Genomic DNA, 20,469 nt, shown 5'->3' with positions numbered 1-20,469 from the left:
CGTGTTCAGACAGGACAGACAAGATACAGGAGCGGGTCTAGGTAATCGGCCCCTAGAAGGCGGGAGGAACAGGCTAGGAGCGTGTTCAGACAGGACAGACAAGATACAGGAGCGGGTCTAGGTAATCGGCCCCTAGAAGGCGGGAGGAACAGGCTAGGAGCGTGTTCAGACAGGACAGACAAGAGAACACAGAAAGGACTCAGTTCAGACACGGGAACTAATACCGCAAAGCAGGAGACATACAGGACTTAGTTCAGACACGGGAACTAATACCGCAAAGCAGGAGATATACAGGACACAGTTCAGACACGGAAGCTGATACCGCAAAGCAGGAGACATACAGGACTAAGTTCAGACAGGCCTGGAAATACAGCCTCCAGGAAAGGCAGAAAAGGAAACAAAGGACGGGACCTGGCACCTTCAGAGTGCAAGCACACACTGAAGGAAACACTATGCTCAGGCAGGGATAGAAGGGAGCTGCTGAGCTATATACCAAGTGTCAGACAGCAATAGGCTGAGGACGCACAAGGGGTGTGACCCACAGCAGGTACAAAAAGCAGGAAGTGATCGGGCGCCGCCCTTAAGCAGCAGAAACAGACACAAACAGACAGACAGCATGGAGGGAAGCCAGAGAGACATTCTGGACAGGAGATCAAGTGCGCGCTCCTGCACAGTGGGAGATGGACCACTATGCAAGGACGCCGCCAGGTATGTTACAATAGCAGCCCCTGTTCTTCCTCCTCCTCCTCCTCTCCCTCATTGTCCCCCAATGCACGTTGGGATGAGATGAGGCTGGGCTGTGTGTAATCGCCCGCTGCGGCTTCTTGATCCATCTCATCATAGTCTGGCTGCAATGCCTCCTCTTTAATTCTCTGCAGAGAGCGTTGCAAAAGACAGACAAGTGGGATGCTGACACTAATGATGGCGTCATCGCCACTCACCATCTTGGTGGCCTCTTCAAAGTTTGTCAGGATGGTACATATGTCAGACATCCAGGTCCACTCCTGAGGTCTTATGTGTGGAGTCTTACCTGAATATCGACGGCCTTGTTGCAGCTGGTACTCCACAACTGCTCTCTTCTGCTCACAAATCATTTGCAACATGTGGAGGGTAGAGTTCCAACGTGTGGGGACATCACACACCAGTCGGTGTGCCGGAAGCTGCAAACGCTGCTGCAACACAGCAAGGGCGGCGGAAGCTGTAGCCGTCTTGCGAAAATGAGCTGACAGGCGGCGTACTTTCACGAGCAGATCTGGAACTCGGGGTACGATTTAAGAAATTGCTGAGTCACGAGGTTAAGCACATGAGCCAGGCATGGTACGTATGTGATCTCACCTCGCCTCAGAGCCGCCACCAGGTTTCGGCCATTGTCACACACGACCATGCCGGGATGTAGGTTCAGCGGTCTCAGCCACAGATCTGCCTGCTCTTTCACAGCTGTCCACAACTCACAAGCAGTGTGAGGTTTATCACCTAAGCTTATGAGTTTCAGCACAGCCTGTTGCCGCTTGGCGGAGGCAGTACTGCAATGCTTCCAGCTTGTAACTGATGTGGTGATATCTGAGATGGAGGCTGAACAGGAGGAGGAGGAGGAGGAGGATGCGCAGGAGCTGTACACTGTGGGGGCAACTCTGACTGACATAGGGCCCGCAATCCTCGGTGTGGGGAGGATTTGTTCCGTCCCAAGGTCCGACTGGGTCCCGGCTTCCATTATGTTTACCCAGTGTGCCGTCAGAGAGATGCACCGTCCCTGGCCACAAGCACTTGTCCACTTGTCCGTTGTCAGGTGGACTCTCCCTGTAACTGCGTTGTTGAGGGCACGGCAGATGATTTGGGACACGTGCTTGTGTAGTGCGGGGATGGCACACCGGGCAAAATAGTGTCGGCTGGGGACCGAGTACCGAGGGACCGCCACCGCCATAAGATTGCGGAAGGATTCCGTCTCCACCAGCATAAAAGGCAGCATTTCCAATGCAAGCAGTCGTGAAATGTGCGAATTTAGGACTGTGGCCTGTGGGGCGTTAGCTGCGAATTTCCGCTTTCGTTCAAAGGTCTGGGATATAGACAATTGAACGCTGCGGTGGGACGTGGACGTGGACGTTGATGCTGTTTCTTGAGAAACTGCCATAACAAGTGAAGACTGAGAGGAGGGGGCATCTTTGAATGCAGTATGGACAGGAGATTGCCTTGCACACACAACAGGGGGTTCTATTGCACGCACAACAGTGGAAGAAGCAGTGGTGACAGTCGCTGACACTGGTCGTGGACCCTGGGTTTCGCCCCACAAAGTCGGGTGCTTTGCTGCCATGTGCCTGATCATGCTGGTGGTGGTCAGGCTGGTAGTTTTGTCACCCCTGTTGATGCTGGCATGGCAGGTGGAACATATGGCCTTTTTGGGGTTATCAGCAGAGTCTTTAAAAAAATTCCAGACTCTGGAAGACCTACCGCTTGTACTGGCAAGGTCCCTCGTATTGGTGTTACGGGGAACGGTTGCCTGCCTTCTGTCTGCGGCCACCACACTGCTTCTTCCTGCCTGTTGGGGTACTCTGCCTTCCTCCCCCTGTGTGCTGCTGGCCTCACTCTGCATGTCCTCCTTCCATGTTGGCTCAGTTACTAGATCATCCACCACCTCCTCCTCTTCCACTTGCGCACCACGATCCTCTTCCTCACTTCCTGGCAATTGTGTCTCGTCATCGTCCACCTCTTGTGACAGATTGCCAACGTCGACTTCCTGTGGCCGTTCAAATATTTGGGCATCGCAACATGGTATCTCCTCTTCCACCACTTCAAGCGTATCAGGCGAGGGGCCCAAATATGGAAATGGACCAGTGAACAGCTTTTCTGAGTGTCCAAGTGTGGGATCACTTGCTGTCTGACGACACTCGGCATGGTGGGAGGAAGGAGCATCAGGGTGAGGAGGAGTATGCGGTTGAGACTCATGGCTACTAAGAGTTGACCGTGTGGAAGACAGACCGGAGGTGGTGGTGCCCAGGTAACTGGAAGTATTATCTGCTATCCAATTAATAACCTGTTCACACTGATCAGTTCTCAATACTGGTGTTGTTCTGTGCTTCCCTAGTAATTTGGTCAAGAAGTGGGAGCCAGAAGATGTGGCTGTTGGTTGTGGCACATTTTCACCTTGGCCACGGCCCCGTCCTCTGCACGAACCATCACCAGAACGTCCACTTCCACGTCCCTTGCCACGCGCCTTGCCCATTGTAAATGAAGTAAAATAGCTTACACTTGCACTATCAATGGAAAAAGGGTAATAAAGAGTAGATTAGAACCGTGGAAGAGGAAAACCACAGTTATTGCTTACTGGGGAATACCACACTTTTTTAAATAGAGATATTTGCGGCTGAACAGTGAGCGACACACTCAAACTGCTTTTTTTTTAGATACCAAAGGCCCAAAACTGGATAGTACAGCGATTTGACCCGTGGAACTGCGAAACCAAACTGGGATGTCGGGCCTGCACAAGACTATTTTCAACAGATATATTTTTGTGTCACAACAGTCAGGAGACACTACTGTTTTTCTTTACGGAAAAAACTACCAAAACCTGAATAATAGAGATTTTTTACCATGGGATGGCAAAACCACAGTTATTGTTTACTGGGGTATACCACACTTTTTTAAATAGAGATATTTGCGGCTGAACAGTGAGCGACACACTCAAACTGTTTTTTTTTTAGATACAAATGGCCCAAAATGGATAATACAAAGGTTTGAACCGTGGAAGTGCAAAACAACACTTCTGTTTCTCTAGCCTACACCAGACTATTTTCAACAGTTATATTTGTGTCTGAAAAATCAGAGACACGCTTTTTTTTTTTGGGGGGGGGACACACCAAAAGGTTAATAAGACGGGTATTTGTACAGTGTTAAGGAGGAAAAAAAAGGAGGATTTAGATGAAAAAAAAAGGATTTTTCCTGGCCCCCGACACCTGGTGCTATGACCAGCAATTTCAGCAACAGGAGCACACAGGACTGTAATGCAGCGTTTGCTGGTATAACCACTGTGTCTCCTATACAGCCTGCCTGCCTGGTATCTGGGATGGATATTAGTCCTGAAAAGGACTGTTTGTTTGTTCTGGCAGCCTTTACAGACCCTACACTAACTATTTCGCAGTTTATATCTCTCCCTAAATCAGCAGCGCTGTCCCTACACTGTCTAATATGGAGCGACTGTGTCCAAGATGGCGGCGCCCCATTTTAAATACTCGAGGTGATGCTGCGCGGCCAGCCAATCACTATAATGCCCACAACCAACATGGCTGCAGCATTACAGTGACTGGCTGGCAATCCCTGCATGTTCATTGGCTCTGTAAAGAGCGCCAAACATGCAGGGCGGAGACCCGAGCTCCCACCCGAGTAACCCGGAAATGCTCGGTGCTCGCCGAACATCCCGAGTAGCGTGATGCTCAGGAGAGTACCGAGCAGTGTCGAGCATGTTCGCTCAACACTAGATATTTTTACAAAAAAGTGAAATTTTCAAAAATTCAGAAAATTGACTGAAAACGACGAAATATCAAGGACTCATCGGGCGAATTGCTCTTGAACTGAAATCGGAATGCTCACTGACATTTCCCCTATCTGAAAGCCTGAAAAACACGGGAAAAATGATTAAGTCCAAAAAAAATGTTTTTTAAATTTTATCCCCGTGGGATATATATTCTACCCACACACATTTGGAACTCTCCTGGAGTACCCTCACACATATTATTCCCTCATTTAGTGGATATTTTCACAATAGAGTGAAATTTTCAAAAATTCTGAAAATTGGCTGAAAACGACTAAATATCAAGGACACATCGGGCGAATCGCTCTGGAAATGAAATCGGAATGCTCACTGACATTTCCCCTCTCTGAAAGTCTGATAAACGCTGGAAAAATGACAGTCCAAAAAAAATTTTTTTCCAACTTTTTTCAATTTTACCCCCGTGGGATATATATTCTACCCACACACATTTGGAACTCTCCTGGAGTACCCTCACACATATTATTCCCTCATTTAGTGGATATTTTCACAAAAAAGAGAAATTTTCAAAAATTCAGAAAATAGGCTGAAAACGACTAAATATCAAGGACACATCAAGCGAATCGCTCAGGAACTGAAATCGGAATGGTCACTGACATTTCCCCTCTCTGAAAGTCTGATAAACGCCGGAAAAATGACAGTCCAAAAAAAATTTTTTTTCAATTTTTTTCAATTTTACCCCCGTCGGACATATAATTCTACCCACACACATTTGGAATTCTCCTGGCGTACCCTCACACATATTATTCCCTCATTTAGTGGATATTTTCACAAAAAAGTGAAATTTTCAAAAATTCAGAAAATTGGCTGAAAACGACGAAATATCAAGGACTCATGGGGCGAATAGCTCTTGAACTGAAATCGGAACGCTCACTGACATTTCCCCTCTCTGAAAGTCTGATAAACGCCGGAAAAATGACAAAGTCCAAAAACAAATTTTTTTCCACTTTTTTCAATTTTATCCCCTTGGGATATATATTCTGACCACACACATTTGGAACTCTCCTGGGGTACCCTCACACATATTATTCCATCATTTAGTGGATATTTTCACAAAAAAGTGAAATTTTCAACTGAAAACGACTAAATATCAAGGCCACATCGGGCGAATCGCTCTGGACCTAAAATCGGAATGCTCACTGACATTTCCCCTTTCTGAAAGTTTGATGAACGCCGGAAAAATGACAGTCCAAAAATAATGTTTTTTCAACTTTTTTCAATTTTACCCCGTGGGTTATATATTCTACCCACACACATTTGGAACGCTCTTGGGGTACCCTCACACATATGATTCCCTCATTTAGTGGATATTTTCACAAACAAGTGAAATTTTCAAAAATTCTTAAAATTGGCTTCAAACGACGAAATATCAAGGACTCATCGGACGAATTGCTCTGGAACTGAAATCGGAATGCTCACTGACATTTCCCCTATCTGAAAGCCTGACAAACGGCGGAAAAATGATAAAGTCCAAAAAAATTTTTTTTTTAATTTTATCCCCGTGGGATATATATTCTACCCACACACATTTGGAACTCTCCTGGGGTACCCTCACATATATTATTCCCTCATTTAGCGGATAATTTCACAAAAAAGTGAAATTTTCAAAAATTCAGAAAATTGCCTGAAAACGACTAAATATCAAGGTCTCATCGGGCAAATAGCTCTGGAACTGAAATCGGAATGCTCACTGACATTTCCCCTCTTTGAAAGTCTGATAAACGCCGGAAAAATGACTAAGCCCAAAAATACAATTTTTTTCAATTTTACCCCCGTGGGATATATATTCTACCCACACACATTTGGAACTCTCCTGGGGTACCCTCACACATATTATTCCATCATTTAGTGGATATTTTCACAAAAAAGTGAAATTTTCAACTGAAAACGACTAAATATCAAGGCCACATCGGGCGAATCGCTCTGGACCTGAAATCGGAATGCTCACTGACATTTCCCCTTTCTGAAAGTTTGATGAACGCCGGAAAAATGACAGTCCAAAAATAATGTTTTTTCAACTTTTTTTAAATTTTACCCCGTGGGTTATATATTCTACCCACACACATTTGGAACGCTCTTGGGGTACCCTCACACATATGATTCCCTCATTTAGTGGATATTTTCACAAACAAGTGAAATTTTCAAAAATTCTTAAAATTGGCTTCAAACGACGAAATATCAAGGACTCATCGGGCGAATTGCTCTGGAACTGAAATCGGAATGCTCACTGACATTTCCCCTATCTGAAAGCCTGACAAACGGCGGAAAAATGATAAAGTCCAAAAAAATTTTTTTTTTAATTTTATCCCCGTGGGATATATATTCTACCCACACACATTTGGAACTCTCCTGGGGTACCCTCACATATATTATTCCCTCATTTAGCGGACAATTTCACAAAAAAGTGAAATTTTCAAAAATTCAGAAAATTGCCTGAAAACGACTAAATATCAAGGTCTCATCGGGCAAATAGCTCTGGAACTGAAATCGGAATGCTCACTGACATTTCCCCTCTTTGAAAGTCTGATAAACGCCGGAAAAATGACTAAGCCCAAAAATACAATTTTTTTCAATTTTACCCCCGTGGGATATATATTCTACCCACACACATTTGGAGCTCTCCTGGGGTACCCTCACACATATTATTCCCTCATTTAGTGGATATTTTCACAAAAAAGTGAAATTTCAAAAATTCAGAAAATTGTCTGAAAACGACTAAATATCAGTGCCACATCGGGCGAATCGCTCTGGAACAGAAATCTGAATGCTCACTCACATTTCCCCTCTCTGAAAGTCTGATAAACGCCGGAATAATGACTAAGTCCAAAATAATTTTTTTTTCAACTTTTTTCAATTTTACCCCCGTGGGAAATATATTCTACACACACACATTTGGAACTCTCCTGGGGTACCCTCACACATATTATTGCCTCATTTAGTAGATATTTTTGAAATAAAGTGAAATTTTGAAAAATTCCGAAAATTGGCTGAAAACGACTAAATATCAAGGACACATTGGGCGAATTGCTCTGGAACTGAAATCGGAATGCTCACGGACATTTCCCCTTTCTGAAAGTCTGATAAACGCCGGTAAAATGACAGTCCAAAAAAAAAATTTTCTAAACTTTTTTCAATTTTACCCCCGTGGGATATATATTCTACCCAAACACATTTGGAACTCTCCTGGGGTACCCTCACACATACTATTCCCTCATTTAGCGGATAATTTCACAAAAAAGTGAAATTTTCAAAAATTCAGAAAATTGCCTGAAAACGACTAAATATCAAGGTCTCATCGGGCAAATAGCTCTGTAACTGAAATTGGAATTCTCACTGACATTTCCCCTCTTTGAAAGTCTGATAAACGCCGGAAAAATGACTAAGTCCAAAAATACAATTTTTTTCAATTTTAAGCCCGGAGGATATACATTCTACACACACACATTTGGAACTCTCCTGGGGCACCCTCACACATATTATTCCCTCATTTAGTAGATATTTTCACAAAAAAAGTGAAATTTTAAAAAATTCAGAAAATTGCCTGAAAACGATGAAATATCAAGGACTCATTGGGCGAATTGCTCTGGAACTGAAATCGAAATGCTCACTGACATTTCCCCTATCTGAAAGTCTGATAAATGCCGGAAAAATGACTAAGTCCAAAAAAAAAAATTTTTCAACTTTTTTCAATTTTACACCCGTGGGATATATATTCTACCCACACACCTTTGGAACTCTCCTGGGGTACCCTCACACATATTATTCCCTCATTTAGTGGATATTTTCGCAATAAAGTGAAATTTTAAAAAATTCAGAAAATTGGCTGAAAACGACGAAATATCAAGTACTCATCAGACGAATTGCTCTGGAACTGAAATTGGGATGCTCACTGACATTTCCCCTCTCTGAAAGTCTGACAAACGCAGGAAAAATGACCGTCCAAAAAAAAATTGTTCTCAACTTTTTTCAATTTTACCCCCGTGGGATATATATTCTACCCACACACATTTGGAACTCTCCTGGGGTACCCTCACACATACTATTCCCTCATTTAGTGGATATTTTCACAAAAAAGTGAAATTTTCAAAAATTCAGAAAATTGCCTGAAAACGACGAAATATCAAGGACTCATTGGGCAAATTGCTCTGGAACTGAAATCGGAATGCTCACTGACATTTCCCCTCTCTGAAAGTCTGATAAACGCCGTAAAAAAGAATAAGTCAAAAAAAAATTTTTTTTTACAATTTTACCCTCGTTAAATATATATTCTACCCACACACATTTGGAACTCTCCTGGGGTACCCTCACACATATTATTCCCTCATTTAGTGGATATTTTCATAAAAAAGTGAAATTTTCAAAAATTCAGAAATTTGCCTGAAAACGACTAAATATCAGGGACTCATCCGGCAAATCGCTCTGGAACTGAAATTGGAACGCTCACTGACATTTCCCCTATCTGAAAGTCTGATAAACGCCAGTTAAATGACTAAGTCCAAATAAAAATGTTTTCAACTTCTTTCAATTTTACCCCCGTGGGATATATATACTACCCACACACATTTGGAACTCTCCTGGGGTACCCTCACACATATTATTCCCTCATTTAGTGGATATTTTCACAAAAAAGTGAAATTTTCAAAAATTTAGAAAATTGGCTGAAAACGACTAAATATTAAGGAATCATCGGGCAAATCGCTCTGGAACTGAAATCGGAATGCTCACTGACATTTCCCCTATCTGAAAGTCTGATAAACGCCAGTTAAATGACTAAGTCCAAATAAAAATGTTTTCAACTTTTTTCAATTTTACCCCCGTAGGATATATATTCTACCCACACACATTTGGAACTCTCTTGGGGTACCCTCACACATATTATTCCCTCATTGAGTGAATATTTTCACAAAAGAGTGAAATTTTCAAAAATTCAAAAAATTGCCTGAGAACGACAAAATATCAGGGACTCATTGGGCAAATCGCTCTGGAACTGAAATCGGAATGCTCACTGACATTTCCCCTCTCTGAAATTCTGATAAACGTCAGAAAAATAACAAAGTCCAAAAAAAAAATTTTTTTCAACTTTTTTCAATTTTACACCCGTGGGATATATATTCTACCCACACACATTTGGAACTCTCCTGGGGCACCCTCACACATACTATTCCCTCATTTAGTGGATATTTTCATAAAAAAGTGAAATTTTCAAAAATTCAGAAATTTGCCTGAAAACGACTAAATATCAGGGACTCATCCGGCAAATCGCTCTGGAACTGAAATTGGAACGCTCACTGACATTTCCCCTATCTGAAAGTCTGATAAGCGCCAGTTAAATGACTAAGTCCAAATAAAAATGTTTTCAACTTCTTTCAATTTTACCCCCGTGGGATATATATACTACCCACACACATTTGGAACTCTCCTGGGGTACCCTCACACATATTATTCCCTCATTTAGTGGATATTTTCACAAAAAAGTGAAATTTTCAAAAATTCTGAAAATTGCCTGAAAACGATTAAATATCAGGGACTCATCGGGCAAATTGCTCTGGAACTGAAATTGGAATGCTCACTGACATTTCCCCTCTCTGAAAGTCTGATAAACGCCGGAAAAATGACAAAGTAAAAAATTATATATTTTTTTCAATTTTACCCCCGTGGGATATATATTCTACCCACACACATTTGGAACTCTCCTGGGGTACCCTCACATATTATTCCCTCATTTAGTGGATATTTTCACAAAAAAATGAAATTTTCAAAAATTCTGAAAATTGGCTGAAAACGACGAAATATCAAGGACAAATCGGGCGAATCGCTCTGGAACTGAAATTGTAATGCTCACTGACATTTACCCTCTCTGAAAGTCTGATAAATGCCGGAAAAATGACTAAGTTCAAAAAAAAAATTTTTTTTCAACTTTTTTAAATTTTACCCCCGTGGGATATATATTCTACCCACACACATTTGGAACTCTCCTGGGGTACCCTCACACATAATATTCCCTCATTGAGTGAATATTTTCACAAAAGAGTGAAATTTTCAAAAATTCAAAAAATTGCCTGAGAACGACAAAATATCAGGGACTCATTGGGCAAATCGCTCTGGAACTGAAATCGGAATGCTCACTGACATTTCCCCTCTCTGAAATTCTGATAAACGTCAGAAAAATAACAAAGTCCAAAAAAAAAATTTTTTTCAACTTTTTTCAATTTTAGACCCGTGGGATATATATTCTACCCACACACATTTGGAACTCTCCTGGGGCACCCTCACACATACTATTCCCTCATTTAGTGGATATTTTCATAAAAAAGTGAAATTTTCAAAAATTCAGAAATTTGCCTGAAAACGACTAAATATCAGGGACTCATCCGGCAAATCGCTCTGGAACTGAAATTGGAACGCTCACTGACATTTCCCCTATCTGAAAGTCTGATAAGCGCCAGTTAAATGACTAAGTCCAAATAAAAATGTTTTCAACTTCTTTCAATTTTACCCCCGTGGGATATATATACTACCCACACACATTTGGAACTCTCCTGGGGTACCCTCACACATATTATTCCCTCATTTAGTGGATATTTTCACAAAAAAGTGAAATTTTCAAAAATTCTGAAAATTGCCTGAAAACGATTAAATATCAGGGACTCATCGGGCAAATCGCTCTGGAACTGAAATTGGAATGCTCACTGACATTTCCCCTCTCTGAAAGTCTGATAAACGCCGGAAAAATGACAAAGTAAAAAATTATATATTTTTTTCAATTTTACCCCCGTGGGATATATATTCTACCCACACACATTTGGAACTCTCCTGGGGTACCCTCACATATTATTCCCTCATTTAGTGGATATTTTCACAAAAAAATGAAATTTTCAAAAATTCTGAAAATTGGCTGAAAACGACGAAATATCAAGGACAAATCGGGCGAATCGCTCTGGAACTGAAATTGTAATGCTCACTGACATTTACCCTCTCTGAAAGTCTGATAAATGCCGGAAAAATGACTAAGTTCAAAAAAAAAATTTTTTTTCAACTTTTTTAAATTTTACCCCCGTGGGATATATATTCTACCCACACACATTTGGAACTCTCCTGGGGTACCCTCACACATAATATTCCCTCATTTAGTGGATATTTTCACAAAAAAGTGAAATCTTCAAAAATTCAGAAAATTGGCTGAAATGACGAAATATCAAGGACACATCGGACGAATCGCTCTGGAACTGAAATCGGAACGCTCACTGACATTTCCCCTATTTGAAAGTCTGATAAACGCCAGTTAAATGACTAAGTCCAAATAAAAATGTTTTCAACTTTTTTCAATTTTACCCCCGTAGGATATATATTCTACCCACACACATTTGGAACTCTCTTGGGGTACCCTCACACATATCATTCCCTCATTGAGGGGATATTTTCACGAAAAAGTGAAATTTTCAAAAATTCAAAAAATTGCCTGAAAATGACTAAATATCAGGGACTCATTGGGCAAATCGCTCTGGAACTGAAATTGGAACACTCACTGACATTTCCCCTCTCTGAAAGTCTGATAAACGCCGCTGGAAAAATGACTAAGTCTCCCCAAAATTATTTTTCTATTTTTTCAATTTTACCCCCGTGGGATATATTCTACCCACACACATTTGGATCTCTCCTGTGGTACCCTCACACTTATTATTCCCTCATTTAGTGGATATTTTCACAAAAAAGTGAAATTTTCAAAAATTCTGAAAATTGCCTGAAAACGACGAAATATCAAGGACAAATCGGACGAATCGCTCTGGAACTGAAATCGGAATGCTCACTGACATTTCCCCTCTCTGAAATTCTAATAAACGCCAGAAAAATGACAAAGTCCAAAAAAAAAATTTTTTTCAACTTTTTTCAATTTTACACCCGTGGGATATATATCCTACCCACACACATTTGGAACTCTCCTGGGGTATCCTCACACATACTATTCCCTCATTTAGTGGATATTTTCACAAATATAGGAAATTTTCAAAAGTTCAGACAATTGGCTGAAAACGACGAAATATCAAGGACTCAACGGGCGAATTGCTCTGGAACTGAAATTGGAATGCTCACTGACATTTCCCGTATCTGAAAGTCTGATAAACGCCAGTTAAATGACTAAGTCCAAATAAAAATGTTTTCAACTTTTTTCAATTTTACCCCCGTGGGATATATATTCTACCCAAACACATTTGGAACTCTCCTGGGGTACCCTCACACATATTATTCCCTCATTTAGTGGATATTGTCATAAAAAAGTGAAATTTTCAAAAATTCACAAAATTGGCTGAAAACGACTAAACATAAAGGAATCATCAGGCAAATCGCTCTGGAACTGAAATCGGAACGCTCACTGACATTTCCCCTATCTGAAAGTCTGATAAACGCCAGTTAAATGACTAAGTCCAAATAAAAATGTTTTCAACTTTTTTCAATTTTACCCCCGTGGGATATATATTCTACCCACACACATTTGGAACTCTGTTGGGGTACCCTCACACATACTATTCCCTCATTTAGTGGATATTTTCACAAAAAAGTGAAATTTTCAAAAATTCTGAAAATTGCCTGAAAACGACTTAATATCAAGGATACATCGGGCGAATCGCTCTGGAAGTAAAATTGTAATGCTCACTGACATTTACCCTCTCTGAAAGTCTGATAAATGCCGGAAAAATGACTAAGTTCAAAAAAAAATTTTTTTTTCAACTTTTTTCAATTTTACCCCGGTGGGATATATATTCTACCCACACACATTTGGAAATCTCCTGGGGTACCCTCACACATACTATTCCCTCATTTAATGGCTATTTTCATAAAAAAGTGAAATCTTCAAAAATTCAGAAAATTGGCTGAAAACGACTAAATATCAAGGACTCATCGGGCAAATAGCTCTGGAACTGAAATCAGAACGCTCACTGACATTTCCCCTCTCTGAAATTCTGAAAAACGCCGGAAAAATGACTATGTCCAAAAAAAAAATTTTTAAACTTTTTTCAATTTTACACCCGTGGGATATATATTCTACCCACACACATTTGGAACTCTCCTGGGGTACCCTCACACATATTATTCCCTCATTTAGTGGATATTTTCACAAAAAAGTTAAATTTTCAAAAATTCTGAAAATTGGCTGAAAACTACTAAATATCAAGGAATCATCGGGCAAATCGCTTTGGAACTGAAATCGGAACGCTCACTGACATTTCCCCTCTCTGAAATTCTGAAAAACGCCGGAAAAATGATTATGTCCAAAAAAAAATAAAAAAATTTTTTTTTAACTTTTTTCAATTTTACACCCGTGGGATATATATTCTACCCACACACATTTGGAACTCTCCTGGGGTACCCTCACACATATTATTCCCTCATTTAGTGGATATTTTCACAAAAAAGTTAAATTTTCAAAAATTTAGAAAATTGGCTGAAAACGACAAAATATCAAGGAATCATCGGGCTAATCGCTTTGGAACTGAAATCGGAACGCTCACTGACATTTCCCCTCTCTGAAATTCTGATAAACGCCGGAAAAATGACTAAGTCAAAAAAAAAATTTTTTACAACTTTTTTCAATTTTACCCAAGTTGGATATATATTCTACCCTCACACATATTATTCCCTCATTTAGTGCATATCTTCACAAAAAAGTGAAATTTTCAAAAATTCAGAAAATTGGCTGAAAACGACTAAATATCAAGGACTCATTGGGCAAATCGCTCTGGAACTCAAATCGGAATGCTCACTGACGTTTCCCCTATCTGAAAGTCTGATAAACGCCAGTTAAATGACTAAGTACAAAAAAAATGTTTTCAACTTTTTTCAATTTTACCCTAGTCAGATATATATTCTACACACACACATTTTGAACTCTCCTGGGGTACCCTCACACATATTATTCCCTCATTTAGTGGATATTTTCACAAAAATGTGAAATTTTCAAAAATTCAGAAAATTGGCTGAAAACGACTAAATATCAAGGACTCATCGGGCGAATCGCTCTGGAACTGAAATCGGAATGCTCACTGACATTTCCCCTCTCTGAAAGTCTGACAAACGCCGGAAAAATGATTAAGTCCAAAAAAGATTGTTTTCAACTTTTTTCAATTTTACCCCCGTGGGATATATATTCTACCCACACACATTTGGAACTCTCCTGGGGTACCCTCACACATATTATTCCCTCATTTAGTGGATATTTTCACAAAAAAATGAAATTTTAAAAAATTTCTGAAAATTGCCTGAAAACTAGTGTTGAGCGAATATGCTCAACACTGCTCGGTACTCGCCCGAGCATCGCGCTACTCGGGATGTTCGGCGAGCACCGAGCATTTCCGGGTTACTCGGGCGGGAGCTCGGGTCTCCGACCTGCATGTTTGGCGCTCTTTACAGAGCCAATGAACATGCAGGGATTGCCAGCCAGTCACTGCAATGCCGCAGCCATGTTGTTTGTGGGCATTACAGTGATTGGCTGGCCGCACAGCGTCACCTCAAGTATTTAAAACCGGGCGCTGCCATCTTGGACACAGTCGCTCCGGATCAGACAGTGTAGGGACAGCGCTGCTGATTTAGGGAGAGATATATCCTGCAAAATAGTTAGTGTAGGTTCTGTAAAGGCTCCCAGATCAAACAAACAGTCCTTCTCAGGACTAATATCCATCCCAGGTATATCAGGCAGGCAGGCAGGCAGGCTGTATTGGAGACACAGTGGTTATACCAGCAAACGCTGCATTACAGTCCTGTGTGCTGCTCCTGTTGCTGAAATTGCTGGACTTAGCTCCAGGTCCCGGGGGCCAGGAAAAATCCTTTTTTTTAATCTAAATCCTCTTTTTTTTTTCCTCCTTCACAATGTACAAATACCCATCTTATTAACCTTTTGGTGCCCTCAACCCCCCCCCAAAAAAAAGTGTGCCTCTGATTTTTCAGACACAAATATATCTGTTGAAAATAGTCTGGTGTAGGCCAGAGAAATAGAAGTGTGGTTTTGCAATTCTATGGGCCATTTGTATCTAAAAAAAACAGTTTGAGTGTGTCGCTCACTGTTCAGCCGCAAATATATATATATTTTAAAAAGCCTGGTATACACCAGTAAATTATTACTGTGGTTTTGATGTTCCACGGTAAAACATCTCTATTATCCTGTTTTTGGCATTTTTTGCTGTATAAAAATAATAAGTGTCTCCCTGATTTTTCAGACACAAATATATCTGTTGAAAATAGTCTGGTGTAGACCAGAGAGACTGAAGTGTGTTTTTGCTGTTCCACGGTAAAAAATCTCTATTATCCTGCTTTTTGCATTTTTTGCTGTAAAAAAAAAAATAGTGTCTCCCTGATTTTTCAGACACAAATATATCTGTTGAGAATAGTCTGGTGTAGGCCCGAGAAATACAAGTGTGGTTTTGCAGTTCCACGGTACAAACCTCTGTATTATCCACTTTTGGGCCATTTGTATCTAAAAAAACAGTTTGAGTGTGTCGCTCACTGTTCAGCCGCAAATATATATATATTTTAAAAAGCCTGGTATGCACCAGTAAACTATAACTGTGGCTTTGCTGTTCCACGGTAAAAAAATCTCTATTATTCAGGTTTTGGTAGTTTTTTCCGTAAAGAAAAACAGTAGGGTCTCCTGACTGTTGTGACACAAAAATATATCTGTTGAAAATAGTCTTGTGTAGGCCCAACATCCCAGTGTGGTTTCGCAGTTCCACGGGTCAAATCGCTGTACTATCCAGTTTTTGGCCTTTGGTATCTAAAAAAAAAGCAGTTTGAGTGTGTCGCTCACTGTTCAGCCGCAAATATATCTATTTAAAAAAATGTGGTATACCCCAGTAAACAATAACTGTGGTTTTCCTCTTCCACGGTTCTAATCTACTCTTTATTACCCTTTTTCCATTGATAGTGCAAGTGTAAGCTATTTTACTTCATTTACAATGGGCAAGGCGCGTGGCAAGGGACGTGGAAGTGGACGTTCTGGTGATGGTTCGTGCAGAGGACGGGGCCGTGGCCAAGGTGAAAATGTGCCACAACCAACAGCCACATCTTCTCGCTCCCACTTCTTGACCGAATTACTAGGGAAGCACAGAACAACACCAGTATTGAGAACTGATCAGTGTGAACAGGTTATTAATTGGATAGCAGACAATACTTCCAGTTACCTGGGCACCACCACCTCCGGTCTGTCTTCCACACGGTCAACACTTAGTAGCCGAGAGTCTTGACCGCATACTCCTCCTCACCCTGATGCTCCTTCCTCCCACCATGCCGAGTGTCGTCAGACAGCAAGTGATCCCACACTTGGACACTCTGAAGAGCTGTTCACTGGTCCATTTCCATATTTGGGCCCCTCGCCTGATACGCTTGAAGTGGTGGAAGAGGAGATCCCATATTGCGATGCCCAAATATTTGAACAGCCACGGCCACAGGAAGTCGACGTTGGCAATCTGTCACAAGAGGTGGACGATGACGAGACACAATTGCCAGGAAGTGAGGAGGAGGTTCGTGGTGCGCAAGTGGAAGAGGAGGAGGTGGTGGATGATCTAGTAACTGACCCAAGGAAGGAGGACATGCAGAGTAAGGCCAGCAGCACACAGGGGGAGGGAGGCAGAGTACCCCAACAGGCAGGATGAAGCAGTGTGGTGGCCGAGACAGAAGGCAGGCAACCGTTCCCCGTAACACCAACACGAGGGACGTTGCCAGTACAAGCGGTAGGTCTTCCAGAGTCTGGAATTTTTTTAAAGACTCTGCTGATAACCCCAAAAAGGCCATATGTTCCACCTGCCATGCCAGCGTTAGCAGGAGTGACAAAACTACCAGCCTGACCACCACCAGCATGATCAGGCACATGGCAGCAAAGCACCCGACTTTGTGGGGCGAAACCCAGAGTTTGCTTCTTCCACTGTTGTGCGTACAATAGAACCCCCTGTTGTGTGTGCAAGGCAATCCCCTGTCCATACTGCATGTAAAGATGCCCCCTCCTCTCAGTCTTCACTTGTTATGGCAGTTTCTCAAGAAACAGCATCAACGTCCACGTCCACGTCCCACCGCAGCGTTCAATTGTCCATATCCCAGACCTTTGAACGAAAGCGGAAATTCGCAGCTAACGCCCCACAGGCCACAGTCCTAAATTCGCACATTTCACGACTGCTTGCATTGGAAATGCTGCCTTTTAGGCTGGTGGAGACGGAATCCTTCCGCAATCTTATGGCGGTGGCCGTCCCTCGGTACTCGGTCCCCAGCCGACACTATTTTGCCCGGTGTGCCATCCCCGCACTACCCAAGCACGTGTCCCAAAGCATCTGCCGTGCCCTCAACAACGCAGTTACTGGGAGAGTCCACCTGACAACGGACACGTGGACAAGTGCTTGTGGTCAGGGACGGTACATTTCTCTGATGGCACACTGGGTAAACATAGTGGAAGCCGGGACCCAGTCGGACGTTGGGACGGAACACATCCTCCCCACACCGAGGATTGCGGGCCCTATGTCAGTCAGAGTTGCCCCCACAGTGTACAACTCCTGCGCATCCTCCTCCTCCTCCTCATGTTCAGCCTCCATCTCAGATATCACCACATCAGTTACAAGCTGGAAGCATTGCAGTACTGCCTCCGCCAAGCGGCAACAGGCTGTGCTGAAACTCATAAGCTTAGGTGATAAACCTCACACTGCTTGTGAGTTGTGGACAGCTGTGAAAGAGCAGGCAGATCTGTGGCTGAGACCGCTGAACCTACATCCCGGCATGGTCATGTGTGACAATGGCCGAAACCTGGTGGCGGCTCGGAGGCGAGGTGAGATCACACACGTACCATGCCTGGCTCATGTGCTTAACCTCGTGGTTCAGCGGTTTCTTAAATCGTACCCCGAGTTGCCAGATCTGCTCGTGAAAGTATGCCGCCTGTCAGCTCATTTTCGCAAGTCAGCTACAGCTTCCGCCGCCCTTGCTGTGTTGCATCAGCGTTTGCAGCTTCCGGCACACCGACTGGTGTGTGATGTCCCCACACATTGGAACTCTACCCTCCACATGTTGCAAAGGATTTGTGAGCAGAAGAGAGAAGTTGTGGAGTACCAGCTGCAACAAGGTTGTCGATATTCAGGTCAGACTCCACACATAAGACCTCAGGAGTGGACCTGGATGTCTGATAATATGTACCATCCTGACAAACTTTGAGGAGGCCACCAAGATGGTGAGTGGCGATGACGCCATCATTAGTGTCAGCATCCCACTTGTCTGTCTTTTGCAACGCTCTCTGCAGAGAATTAAAGAGGAGGCATTGCAGCCAGAGAATGATGAGATGGATCAAGAAGCAGTAGCGGGCAATTACACACAGCCCAGCCTCATCTCATCCCAACGTGCATTGGGGGACAATGAGGGAGAGGAGGAGGAGGAGGAAGAACAGGAGCTGCTATCATGCGTTGTAGACGGTAGTACCTGTACAAGTGTCATACCGTCGGTTCAGCGTGGGTGGCCTGAGGACAGGGGGGAGGAGGAAGAGGAGGAGGAGGAGGAGAGCATGGTCAGTTGTCATCTTGGTGAGGACACGGAAATCTTGCCCGTTACCAGTCTGGCACGCATGGCTGACTTTATGTTACGCTGCCTTAACCGTGACCCTCGCGTTGTCAAAATGTTGGGTGACAGTCATTACTGGTTGGTGACACTTGGAGACCTCCACTACAAGGAGAACTTTCACTCTCTTATTCCTGAGGTGGAGAGGCCTACAAAAATGGGGCAATACCAGAAGGACCTTGCTGCCGAACTCTTAAAAAAATTCCCATCTGAACACGCTAGCGGCAGAGGTCACAGTTCGTTGCTCAACCAAGGCGTACAGGCGAGAGAGATGCAACTCCAATCCAGCAGAGGCAGGGGAACACTGTCAACGTTCTGGGACATTTTTCTGACACCCGCCCAGCTTACAGGCCCTGAGGCGTGGGGTACTCTCACAAGGAGTGGAAAGTTTCAAAAGATGGTGAGGGAGTACCTTGCCGATCGTACCAGCATCCTCCGTGATTCCTCTGTGCCTTTTAATTATTGGGTATCCAAGCTGGACACTTGGAATGAACTCGCTCTGTACGCCTTGGAGGTCCTGGCCTGCCCTGCCGCTAACGTGTTATCGGAGCGTGTTTTTAGTGCCGCTGGGGGAATTATAACTGATAAGCGCACTCAACTGACAATGCTGACAAGCTAACCCTTATCAAAATGAACAAGGGCTGGATTGGGCCAGACTACTCATCACCACCAAATGACAGCAGAGTAACATAAAGTCAAATCCACTGTGTTATTTCGGGAGGTGTATTCACATGCACCGCTTCACACCCACACATGGGTATACGCTTCCTCGTTTCGGCTGTTTAATCTTCTTCTCCTTATCCTCAGCCTCCACCACCACTATACCACCAGGGTGCCAGCATTGCAAGTTCCTCCGTCCTAATTTTTGGCAGCTTATGGGAAAGCATAAGCAAAGACCATGGGACACTCACTCCCCAATAATGGGACTTATGTTTGTAATATGCTGTACTGCATGGCTCTTGTAAGGGGCATTGCAAGTTGCTCCGTCCTAATTTTTGGCAGCTTTCGCTGGGAAAGCATAAGCAAATACTATGGGACACCCACTCTCCAATAATGGGACTTATGTTTGTAATATGCTGTACTGCATGGCTCTTGTAAGGGGCATTGCAAGTTTCTCCGTCCTAATTTTTGGCAGCTTTTGCTGGGAAAGCATAAGCAAATACTATGGGAGAACCACTCCCCAATAATGGGACTTATGTTTGTAATATGCTGTACTGCATGGCTCTTGTAAGGGGCATTGCAAGTTGCTCCGTCCTAATTTTTGGCAGCTTTTGCTGGGAAAGCATAAGCAAATACTATGGGAGACCCACTCCCCAATAATGGGACTTATGTTTGTAATATGCTGTACTGCATGG

The sequence above is a fragment of the Phyllobates terribilis genome, unplaced genomic scaffold, assembly GCF_046119375.1.
Source record: "Phyllobates terribilis strain yellow unplaced genomic scaffold, ASM4611937v1 Scaffold_3__8_contigs__length_932513732, whole genome shotgun sequence".
NCBI lineage: Eukaryota > Metazoa > Chordata > Amphibia > Anura > Dendrobatidae > Phyllobates > Phyllobates terribilis.
Note: the sequence above shows the minus strand (reverse complement) of the source record.